At 36.5% G+C, this 12,055-nt stretch overlaps 1 pseudogene; it reads left to right on the top strand.

Moving 5' to 3' along the window:
* Positions 1-6,539: 6,539 nt before the first annotated feature.
* Positions 6,540-10,934, top strand: LOC122749812 (annotated as a pseudogene).
* The last annotated feature ends 1,121 nt before the right edge of the window (positions 10,935-12,055 follow it).

A 12,055-nucleotide genomic window follows, 5' to 3' on the forward strand; every position in this document is an offset into this window, starting at 1 on the left:
GTGTGTGTTTACAAACATTTTGTTGTGTTTCTTCTGCTATTAGCATTCTAAGGCTTTCTCTTTCCAGGTTTCCATGGCAACTCTCACACAGCCCCATTCATTAGAAAGAAGTTCTGTTTAATTGATCCACTAATGTATTGCTTAATAGTAACTGTTAAGCAGGCTTTTGTTTCCAGGTCATATTTCGGGTTCACCTATTTGCATAAAAACATTTCATTAGCTGAAACCAATCATTAATAGTAATTTTCTTTCTTTAGTTTTAAATAACTAAACCCTCAATGAGGTTTTCCAAATAGCAAATATTTATGTCTTCTAGAATATGTTTTCTCAATGAGCCTGGCTTCCTTTGTTTCCTTTAACAGCAAGAAAATTACAGAGCTGGAATATTCTGATCGAAGAAGAAGAAGAAGAAGAAGAAGAAGAAGAAGAAGAAGAAGAAGAAGAAGAAGAAGAAGAAGAAGAAGAAGAAGAAGAAGAAGAAGAAGAAGAAGAAGAAGAAGAAGAAGAAGGAGAAGAAATCTCTTTCTACTGTTAAAAGTTAAATATTTAGGAAACCTAACTAGAAGTCATCTCAAATATTTGGTAACATGACTGTAATGTGTTTCATGATTAAAATTCAGACTTGATGTAAATAAATTTCACATTAGGTCAAATTGAATCTTTGTAACAAATTTATTTTTAAAGTTATATGCTAGAACTAATGTCAATAAAAACTGGAAGAAGCAAAATCATGTTCACTTGAGTTCACTTTTTCTAGATGAACAAGTCTTCAGTGTAAATAAAAACACTACCTCTTATAGTTATCAAAAAGGCAATATCAAAGCATGCATGTGCACATACATGCACTTATATTATGCCTGTGAATTACTCTGTGTGAAGTTGTGCCTAATTTATCTGACAAATCTGAAAAATACAAATGTGTCTTATGTCTGTGTATCTCATGCCAATTACCTGGACTAATTGACCTCATTTTGAATTTTCAATACTCACCATTGTAAAAAGCAATGAATTAGATTTTTAAAAGGAAAACATCCATATTTGGTTGTCACAGGATGATAAATATTCATATTGTCCTCCAATTTTTTTCCCAAAATATATACCTAGTTTCTTTTAGTTTATAATTTACCCATTCTTCTTCAAATATTGATAAAATATCTTAATACTTGGATTTTAAGTGACTTCTTTAGTTTTATCATTGGCTTGCCTTTTTAAAATCCTCACTCTGGAATAAATTACAAAAAGAAGTTGTTTTAAATTAAGATAAATTTGAAAATAAACAAATTGTATTAATGTAGCTTACAAGGGGTAGTCATACCATGCTTCTAAGCTGAAGAAAATGTAATTAGCACACATAAGATTTTCTTTTCCCCCTTTTCTACCCTTCCCTTGCATCCTTGACCTCTGTGTGTCTTTGCAGAAACACTAATAGCATTAACATTATGCTACGATTAAAAAGCTAGACAGCACAACAATGCTGCTTGACAAGATATTTTTACAATCCTTTTTGATGTCATTCAGTTAAGATTGAATGTCCTTTGAACTCTTGTAAATTAAGTGGATGTTCAGTGCCTGTATTCTCATTTGGTAATCCTCTGTGGTATCTGTTAGGTCTCTTCTACTTCATAGGGTGAAGCATTGGTTTCAATTCATACTAGCAGCACCTATAATTTTGTTAAATAGTAATTATTCCTACATTACAAGATTTCCAAATGAGAACCAAAAATGAAATGAAAATCTTTATGAAATGCAAAAAAGTTATATTTTCAATGATTTACAAGTACATTATCAAAAATGCAAAATCTCCCCTCAGACAACCCCAAATTTGAAATGTGTTCATACATAACCATTATAATGTAACTATGAAAATGACATGAAAAACCCAGTTGCCCTCAATTAATAGCTACAAAATAGAGATTATTGGGTGGTTGTTGTTAATCCTTCATACTTGAAGAGGACTGAGGACATCAGGATATTAGAGTCAAGGTCTAGTGTGGTTGATGGTAGCTTATCAGTCCAGTATGAGCTCAGAAGGCTCTACGAGTCAGCACAAAGAGTCTATTTGAACATTGGGAATGGAGAGGTCTTTAGATTTGAACATCTCATATTTCCTTTATGTTGCTGTGATTCTGAGTTTGTAAAATAGTGGAAGATGAGTGATGTCTTGACTTAAGTGTAAATTGGATTTAAGTGAGGCAGAACTGCACAAAATTGTCAGCGCCTCACTATCGTTCCACAGTCATTGAAATCCAGGGCCAAGACAAAAGTCAAGATGACTATCAATGACCTTGGGATGCAGTGAATTATCTTGGCTTGTTCAATGTATGATCAAGCTCTAGGCACTCTACCGTGCCTGCTTTTGCCACCTTCATCACCCATTACAACAAATTGTTCTCATTCTGCTAGGGGAAGTTTTCTCATGCTTGGGTAGCTAGGTAGCTAGATAGCTAGGTAGGGCAGTTAGGTGGTATAGTGGACAGAATTCCAGGAATGGAGTCAAGAAGACTCATCTTAATGAGTTCAAATATGGCCTCAAGCACTTATTATATGTATCGTAAAGTTGCTATCTAGCTATACTGTCTAAAAATCTAATGAGTGGTCGCCAATAAATTAGAAGCTTTAGCAAGAGTTTTAGACTTTTAAGCATTTGTTAAGGAGCATAAGAATTTGGTGAAGAGAGAGAAAGAGGTCTAGATGCCTACATTTATCTATCTCAGGGAGTCAGCATTTTTTGCTCCACTCTCCATTGAGAGTCTTGACAAAAGAGAGAGCCTTGTCCTTTCTTCATCCCAAAAGCCTCCTGTCTACACTGGAAACATCAAATGTCATTTCCTGATGCCAAGGAACTGACCTTCCAAGCCACATGGCTTGCCCTCAGATGTCTTCTGCTCATGGCGGAGCTTTCCTACAGTAACTCTCCAGTAGGTGGCATCACGCCAATTGTCACAGTATGAACCTGGGTATGTCACTTAATCCTCTCCCTCAGATTATTTGGAAGGTTTTGGCTGAGGAGACATTGTTAGTAATTATAAGTAACTTCCTTTAAAATAACTCTAAAGTTAAATAATGGAATGAGATAGAGACCCAGTATTTATTTTACTATGGAATTTCCTTGGATTTTGTCAAGTTAATGAGATCTTTGACATGATTTAAACATCTTGATTTGAGGGGCCTGATTTTTGGGGAGTTTTTTTTTTCTGAATATTTTTTTTAAACTTGCCTTTGATGATATTAATGAAATAATAGTGATGCATTGTACTAACAATATGAATGATTAATAACCTAGGTTTTGGAGGAAGAATTTGAACATTGAAAAACCAATCTCTTTCTACATGTAGACATTTCTGGAAGGATAATATGAGGTTAAACTCATTATGTCACTTCATTCATTCAAGAGAATACATTCCACATTACAAAATTAACAGTACACATTTAAATTTAACACTTAATACTGCGCACAAATACATATTAAGCATTGAGGATTTTTGTTTTTGTATTGTTTGCATGTTTGTTTTTTGGCTGACTTAACCAGATTCTCTGTTAAACACACAATTTGCTTAATTTATGTAATTAATGCATCTACTAAATATCATAATTATTATGAGTCTTTGAGTTAATCTATTAGAGTGATAACTGCATTAGACTAGATCAAATTCAGGTTCTATTGGTTCTATTTACCATAACTTTTTTCTAGGGCAAAACAATGAGACAAGGAATGGTTGGTCATATACTTGACTAGTAGGCAGAAAAACCAAAGCTGGTTTGATTTCATGGGTAAGTTCAGGCCTCTCTTTCTCCTAATACAACCCTATTTGCTCACTGATGCCTGAACTTCCACAATTAGAGTCATAGGATTGTAGAAAGTTCAAATTGGAATGGAATTTAGAGTTCATCTAGGTCAATCCTATGTACATATGTACAAGTAAAGTGACCTGACCAAAATCACAAAACCAAAAATGTGGTTTAAGGCTTTGTTCCTTTAAAAAATATTTGAAAAATCTTTTTAAAGGGTTTTTCTTAAGAGATTTTGCACATCCTAATCATCCAAAAAGATTCCTCTATATCCTAAGAAATGATGCTTTACTTAATTGTTAATATTTATGGTATTCATTTAGGATGGATAACTGCAATATTTTAGTCCCAATTAGCTAAGAACTCATACAAGAGATGAGAGATAGGCTTGTATTACAATTGGTCTTAAGTAGGCAATATGGTGAGATGGAGAAGCTAAAACCTCAACAAATTAGTATCACAACTTAAATGGGGGTTGGACATTATTTAGTAGATAGAGATTGAAACTGTTAAAAACAAGTGGATTCTGACTTGAGTGTGAACCTAAGCAGCCAGGTACACAAAATCACATTTGTATCCATACATTTAAGTTTATATGCGTACAATGAATGCACGTGCACATACATGTGTATATATGCAAATGTATATTATATATGTGTATGTATATACACATATACATGTGTATATATGTATATATATATATATACATACACATAAATATGCATTTATATATGTGTTTCTATTATATATGGCCTGGGTTGAAGTAATGCTTTTGAAACAAACTGTCTATGTGACTCTGGGGAAGTCGCATAACCTCTGAGCAATTTAAGAAATTTTCTAAGACTTTAAGGGGCAGAAAAGACACTGATCTTCATTGGTAGAGGGAATTTCAATATAATGGAGTACCATGATCAATGGATTCAAAGGCCAAGTCCCTATCTCCCAACCTAAAATATCTGTCTCTGTCTCTGTCTCTTTCTCTGTCTTTATCTCAATATACAAGTATATATGTATATGTATATATGTATATGTATATATATATACATACACACAAGCATATATATATATACACATGCATGCATATATGTGTGTGTATGTACATACATGCATCACAAACACTTATGATTTCATTGGTTTGATGTGGTAAGGTATCTACTCTACTAGTAGATAGCAAAATATTTTTTTTATTGCCTGATTTATTAAAAAGTAAGTGACTTGTTTGGGTTCATATAGCCAATCGGCATAAAAGTCAGTGCTTGAAATCATACCTGACCATGTCCAAAATCAGCCTGTCCTATTTCTACAAACTTGTATCTTCTTTACCTCTCACATATATAATACACACACATGTTCACAGAGGTATTTTTGTGTTGATTGTTCATTAACAAGGAGCTTCCTTCAGAACTATCAATCATTCTGACTTTTGACAAGGGATGTCCAGTTTGGCTCTTTGGCTGAAGTCTGAACCCGTGCAAATTGGAAACTATGAACTATCCTCTTGAGCACAGACTTATGTATGTTTAAAACACAGCAAGAGTAGGTATTGCAAATTCAACTTCGTCTATGAACATTTACTAATGCTTTTGAGAAGTAGTCCAACTTCCACCTTCAATTTAATTGATCAGTGGAGGCAGTATAAATCTTCAGCTAAGTAAAATAGATAGAGAGGGCTGAGCCTAGACTCAGGAATACTCCTCTTTACGAGTTCAAATCCAGCCTCAGACACTTACTAGCTGTGGGACCCAAGGCAGATTACTTAACACTTTTGCCTCAATTTTTTTTTTCTGTAAAATGAGTTGCAGAAACAAATGGCAGACCACTCCAGTAGCTTTGCAAAAAAAACCAAACAAACAAACAAATGCAAATGGGGTCATGAAGACTGGCATGACTGAAAACAATTCAACAACATGTTTGCTAACTGAACCAATGTGTAGTAAAATTGAGCTTGATGGGATTGTTTTCAAAAATAGTTGGAATATTTGTCAACATTCTGCTGTTTAAGCTGGGGTGGGGGAGGGGGGGGACTTTGTCACCTGCAGGCTCCATAATCACATCCCTCTGAAGCTTCCAGTGACCCAGAAGCAGCTGAGGTCATCCCTGGCCCACACTGAGAGGTAACACAAGCATCGCTGAGGGGGTCCCAGAGAGACCACCCCCAGAGGAATCAGCCCTTCTTTTCTTTCTCTTCCTCCTCTCCTAGGCTTCAAGGAACATTCCCCTCCCCGCCCCCCCCCCCCCAGTCCATTGGGAACAAATTGAAGTAGCTTCAACCTGAGCTATTGAATGGATACTGTTGATGCTGAAAATGCAAAATGAAAACAAAACCGAGTGCCCTGAAAAGTTCCTGAAATAGTCCTGTCTACCTTGTTCTACCTATATGATTCTCAGCCCAACTTGTTGTCCATCTGCAATGCCTGTTCAAAGTATATGAACTGATGTACTTATTCAATTGCCTGGTCATTCAACTACAAATTATATTCTGGACATTAGACATTTATCATTGTGATCTTTTATCTGCTTTGAAGCTTCCATCTGCTCTAGTTATTGTTCATTGTCCTGTTCACACAGGAAAAAGTATCTCAAAAGGGAATGCACGTGTTGCTGCTGCTGCTGCTAAGATTGCTGCTTTGGAAGCCCCTAAACATGTATTTAACCTTTCATTTTTCTGATGATGTTTCTATTTCTCTTACTTGTAAGTCTGAAGTAGAGAAGTGGAAAAAGAAATTCAAGGCTAAAGAGTTCAATGGGATATGGATGACTTTGGAGGGAATGCTGGTTCTCCACCAGAGTTTCTACCACCAGGTATGCCTATCCATTGATAGAAAAGGCCATTTTGGCACACAAGGAATTGTGGACTCAGTAAAAAGAGCTTGGATTCTGCCTGGAATTATTAATGTGGCCTATAGGGTTTGTGCCTCTTGCCCTTCCTGTTAAACTTGTAATCAACATGCCTTCAAGGTAAAGCTTATGGAGGACTTCCTTTAGCATATACACCTTTTGGACATTTACAAATTGATTATATCACAATGCCTAAGGCAGGACTTTATAAGTTTTGTCTTGTTATAGTTGGGTAGAGACTTCCCCAGCCCCCCAGCCATGGCTGCCTTTGTTGCAAAAATTCTCCTTAAAGAGATTGTTCCTTGCTTTGGTCCACCCACCATCATTGATTCTGAGAAAGGCACACATTTTTTTTAGTGAGGCAATTGGGGTTAAGTGACTTGCCCAGGGTCACACAGCTAGTAAGTGTTAAATATCTGAGGCCGGATTTGAACTCAGGTCCTCCTGACTCCAGGGCCAGTGCTCTATCCACTGAGCCACCTAGGTGCCCCAAAGGCACACATTTTAATGATAGTTTTCTCTCCCAAATTTATTCTTTCCTGGGAGTAACTCCAAAGTTCCCTACACCCTTTCACCCACAAAGCTCAGGCCAGGTGGAACATATGAATAAAGAGCTTAAGAGCATGATTGGCAAATTGTGCACAAAAACTCATTTAAAGTGGACTGATGTTCTACCCTTGGTACTGTTCTATATTTTGAGATGCTTTTGAGATGCTTTTTGGCCATCCCCCTATCCAATCAAAACCTTTTCCCCCAGTATATACATCATTGGTGGGGGGAGATACCTCTGTTGCTTCCCACATACAGGAATTACAAGCCAGGCTACATGAACTCCACAAAGCAGGGGCAGCAGTATAGTCTGGCCCTTTGGACTTCTCCTTACATGATTTGAGACCAGGAGACAGTGTATATATTAAAACTTTTCAGCGGACTAGCGAGACTCAAACAACTTGGGACAGTCCTTTCCAGGTATTGCCAACAACTCCGACTGCCATTAAAATTGGAGAGAAGGAGTCTTGGATCCATTGCTCTCACATAAACCCAGTACCAGCATGTGGAGACTATTTAATTTCATTGTCTCTTATTCTTCCACATGTATTTTGTTCTATTTATCTATCTCTCCACCTTTGAACCAATGCAAGATGGTTTTGATTTCATAATACAATATTAATTCTGGAAGTATTGTTCTCTGATATTTTAAATTGTTTGTTTTTCCAACTGATTATTTGATCAAACTCTATAAAGTATTTCTTTGGTAAATTGGTTGCCATGGCAAGTGTAAAGTCATTCTAGAAGTATTATGTTTCTTAAGTTTTAAAAAAGTTATTATTTGGAATTATTGATTATTGTATATTATATTCTGAATCAAAGAAAATTCACATTTTTTGCTGTCATCATTATCCTCAGTTGTTTAATCCATATGAGACTTGGATTATGGGAATTTACCATTTGAGACATCAATTGCCTTTATTCTGAGTTTTCAGGTCAGAGCAGCCATCCATAAGAGGAATACATACAAAATCAGGCACTGAACTGTCACAGAAGGGGAGACACACATGAAGTCTAGGTACTGCACTGCCTTGGGAAAGGCCAAGAGAATGGCTATTGGCAAGAATTGAGGTTGGATTCTCTTAGTTTAATGTTCCCCCACATAGCACCAAATGTCTGGGTTAGGTATGCTGTCTCAATTTATGCGTGACTTCGATTACTCTCCTATATGCCTGATGTGAATGAACATCTCAATCCTATGCATCTAATTAAGGCTGAATCAGTTTCTACTCAACATACTGCATTAGCTGTCTGCAGAACCATGAAGTTTGGCAATGCTCATTTCTCTTCCTCCTCTGTTCTTTTATGGTAACCCCAAAGTTATCTCAGATGACATGATGGATACAATGTTGAATTTGGCATTGGCATCTGTTACCAGTTATATTAGATTCTTCACTTTGTCATAATGGCATGAGGATAATTAGGCAGATGATGCAAAAAGTGATAAAACAAAGATAAAAATTTTTTTCTCAATATCACAATTACCTTCTCAATTTATTACCCATAGGGAGGTTTACAGTAATATTATTTTTTAAAAAAATTCAATTTCTGTTTTTATTATATCTCTAAAAGATTTTGAATTTCCTTAGACATGTTTTTGAGAACTCTCATTATTTGATTTGGTTATTGGCAGAGTTATTAAAAGTTGTGTTAAGATTAATTTTGTAGAAAATTTTCCAACTGAGTAGACATTCTAGCTGATCATCAGCAACCACACCTGAAAGATTTTTATTTTTTTTTACAACCACACCTGAGATCATGCCAAGGATCCAGAGACAGAATCAGGAGCTGTGCCCAGAGGACATCCCAAGAATCATCTGAGAAAAGACTTCTAAAGACTTGAATGGACATTTTCCTGTTTTCCTTTTCCCATTATATACACTATTTGAAATGTCCACCTACTAAAGGGGAGTGCCCCCTTTAGTTTTTGTCAATGTGTCGCTCAATTTCTTTTCTCGCTTTTTATTCCCTTTACATTGTTAGTTATAAGTATCAGTAAAGTGATTGCTTCATGTAAGGAAACTACTGTTTCTTGATGAAGGAAAGGGGGGAATGTGAGTAGTTATCAGGGCACCCCTGCTGAGTGAGCATGAGACTACCATCGACCAATCAGCTTGAAGCAGTGTGTGAGGCAGTTGGTTTTGCAAGTTGGTTCAGGAAGTTGGTGGTTGGAACCTTGGGAGAGATAGAGCTCTGATCACTCCTGGAGGATAGTTAAGGTTTTCCTATTCTTTCAGAGACACTTGTTCTCTCCTTGTTAACCTCTAATATACTTTAATAAGTATTTAACACCTAAACTGTTAAATTATTGTCTTACCTAGCTTTCCCCACACAGGAGCCAGGTAAAGTAACCACACACATTTAGTTATATCCATCAAATCATCCTCCCCTCCCACCTCACTCCCTCCCTTCCCCCACCAATGGAAGCTCCATAATGTACTTGGGTTTGATGTAATCAACACAATATTATCCACAGGCAAGAACATCGGAGGACCTCAGTGTTTATAGGTTTTCAATACCACTTTTATTCTCTTTAAGACATCTTCCAAGACACTAGTATATACCTTTGGTGAGTATCCTTCTTCTGTTTTATCGTTTCTGATGGTAGTAATTGAAGTGATGTTTATTGTTGGTATCTCTGGTAGAAAAAATCTTGTATTATCTTAACATACTTATGAGAGACTCCTCATTGGAAGAGGGCTTTTAAGTAGTCATATTCTAATCTGTGAAGTCAAAGCATTCTTTATTGACAAAACAAAACAAAACACAAAAACAAAACCCATTAAGTACAGTGGAATCTTGTCTTCTTTGTACCTTTCAGGCTAGTGAATGACTGTAAAGATATGGTATGCTGTAGGAAATCATTTATGAATGCTGATTGGTTCATAGTTTCAAGGTTCCCATGATAGAAGTGTAGATCATTCCTGCAAAGCCCTTATAACTCTTTAGATTCATTTTGTTTTGTTCTCTCTTGTGACTTGAATTGGATTTTTATTTTTCATCTTGGGGCCAAGGGGCCAGGTACACATTAGGAGTGAGGATGGTACACATGGAGTTGAGAAAGTGATGAAGTGAGGAAAGAGGGGCACCTGGCTTTGAGGTCAAAGTCTACTCCAAAGTGACACAGTTTATCATGGATGCAGGTGTCAAGCTAAGGATAAAATCCATTCTAATCTGCAGGATTTACCATATTTTTTTTTTCTGTCAGCCTAAATTAGATGCATATTACCCTTACCTCATAGCCATGTCAATCATTTACTTGGCAGGTAAAGTAGAGAAGCAACACCTTAGGACAAGATACATCATCAATGTCTATCCAAGGCATTTAAATCTCAAGAGTGAACCTTTGGAGTTAGACTTTTGGTTCTGGGAACTGAGGGGCAGCATTTTTCAGTGTGAATAATTCATGTTGCGAATTTTGCATTTTGGGTTCTCCTTCCAGCTGCCTTATTTCTTTAAAGAATTGAATGAACTGGGAGAACTAGGAGAGGACATCCATCTCTCTGGGAGCCTGAGCAATACTTCAGGACAGCTGTCATGGAGTATTGTGCCCTCAGTATCCAGCCCAGGACATAGCTGTTGCAGTACTCTACCTTGCCTTGCAGTACCATGTAGTGAAGGTGCTTATAAATTCCAAGACAGAAAAGCCACATCAGCAGGTTTTTAGTGAAGACTTTACCAAGCCAGTCATTGATAATATTGTGCCTGACCTGATTTAAATTTGCAAAATTGACACAGATATCCCTTATTCGCTCTAGAGCCATCTAAGGGGAAGCAAATACTTGCTTTTTCTGAAGGCTGGATTTGACCCAGCAAAATGAGTCCTGACTTCAAAAAGTCCAGACATTGTCACAGGGAACAGCTTTGTATTAGCAAAGGGGGAAGAACCAAACCTGGGTTGTTTTCTGATTGTTCTTTAGTATTTATGTGGTAGTGCTGTGGGTGATGATAAGCATTCCCCAGAGTGGGTTTGGAGTTCATTGTATTTGCATATGAATAGGTCCATATGGGGGGGGGAGGAATGTACTGTGTAAGGTGTCTTTTGCACCTTAGAAATTTTTTAAAGATGAACCTTTACAATTTGGTGCAGACTGTATTTAGGCATCTATTCATAAAAACAAAAGCCAAAATACAGTACTCGATTGTACCCTTTCGGATATCTTTTCAAGCCACAGTTAAGTTTAATGTTCCAACATAAGTGAACAACATTTTATGTTATAATGAAATTTAAATAAATTGTTTTGTAAAATGTGAAAATAGCCATATAATTTATGAGCTTTCAATATTACATAGACCACATTGGGGTTTGGAGGATGATATAAACCATATTTATTTTTCTATTTCATGTTATTTTCCCCTCTCTGCAATATATCATAAAAATGTGATAATTTTTTCAACACAGATATTCTTCCAGGAATCTTGTATGTTCCTAATCTCAGCAGACCTTGATCCCTGAAGAATTAGAGTTTTCCAGTAAACCCCTGGGCAAATGAAAGCTAAGTAGTGGGCAAAAGTATGCCTATTTCTACTGATGACCTATGTGCAAGAAGTGGTGTAAAAGGGAAAATTTCGTTGGATCTGTCATGTAGCAAACATCAGGGAGTAACATAAAAGGTAGAATAAGTGATGGACTGGTACACACAAAATGTAAAAAAGTAGAGAAACTCCTCTGGCCCACTACACAGCTACGTCAAGAATCTCTATGAGAGAGCAGGGAAAAGAATCATATAGGAAGAGACATTAGAGATCAGCACCAATAGAGGGAGTAACCTCATGGATGAGATCATGGATTGATTGAAATGTTGGAAGAATAACAAAACACTTATATTTAAGGAACCAGGGCCATATTGCAAAAGGTTGGCCAAAAGAAAAAAAATCA

This window comes from Dromiciops gliroides, chromosome 1 (assembly GCF_019393635.1).
Source record: "Dromiciops gliroides isolate mDroGli1 chromosome 1, mDroGli1.pri, whole genome shotgun sequence".
NCBI lineage: Eukaryota > Metazoa > Chordata > Mammalia > Microbiotheria > Microbiotheriidae > Dromiciops > Dromiciops gliroides.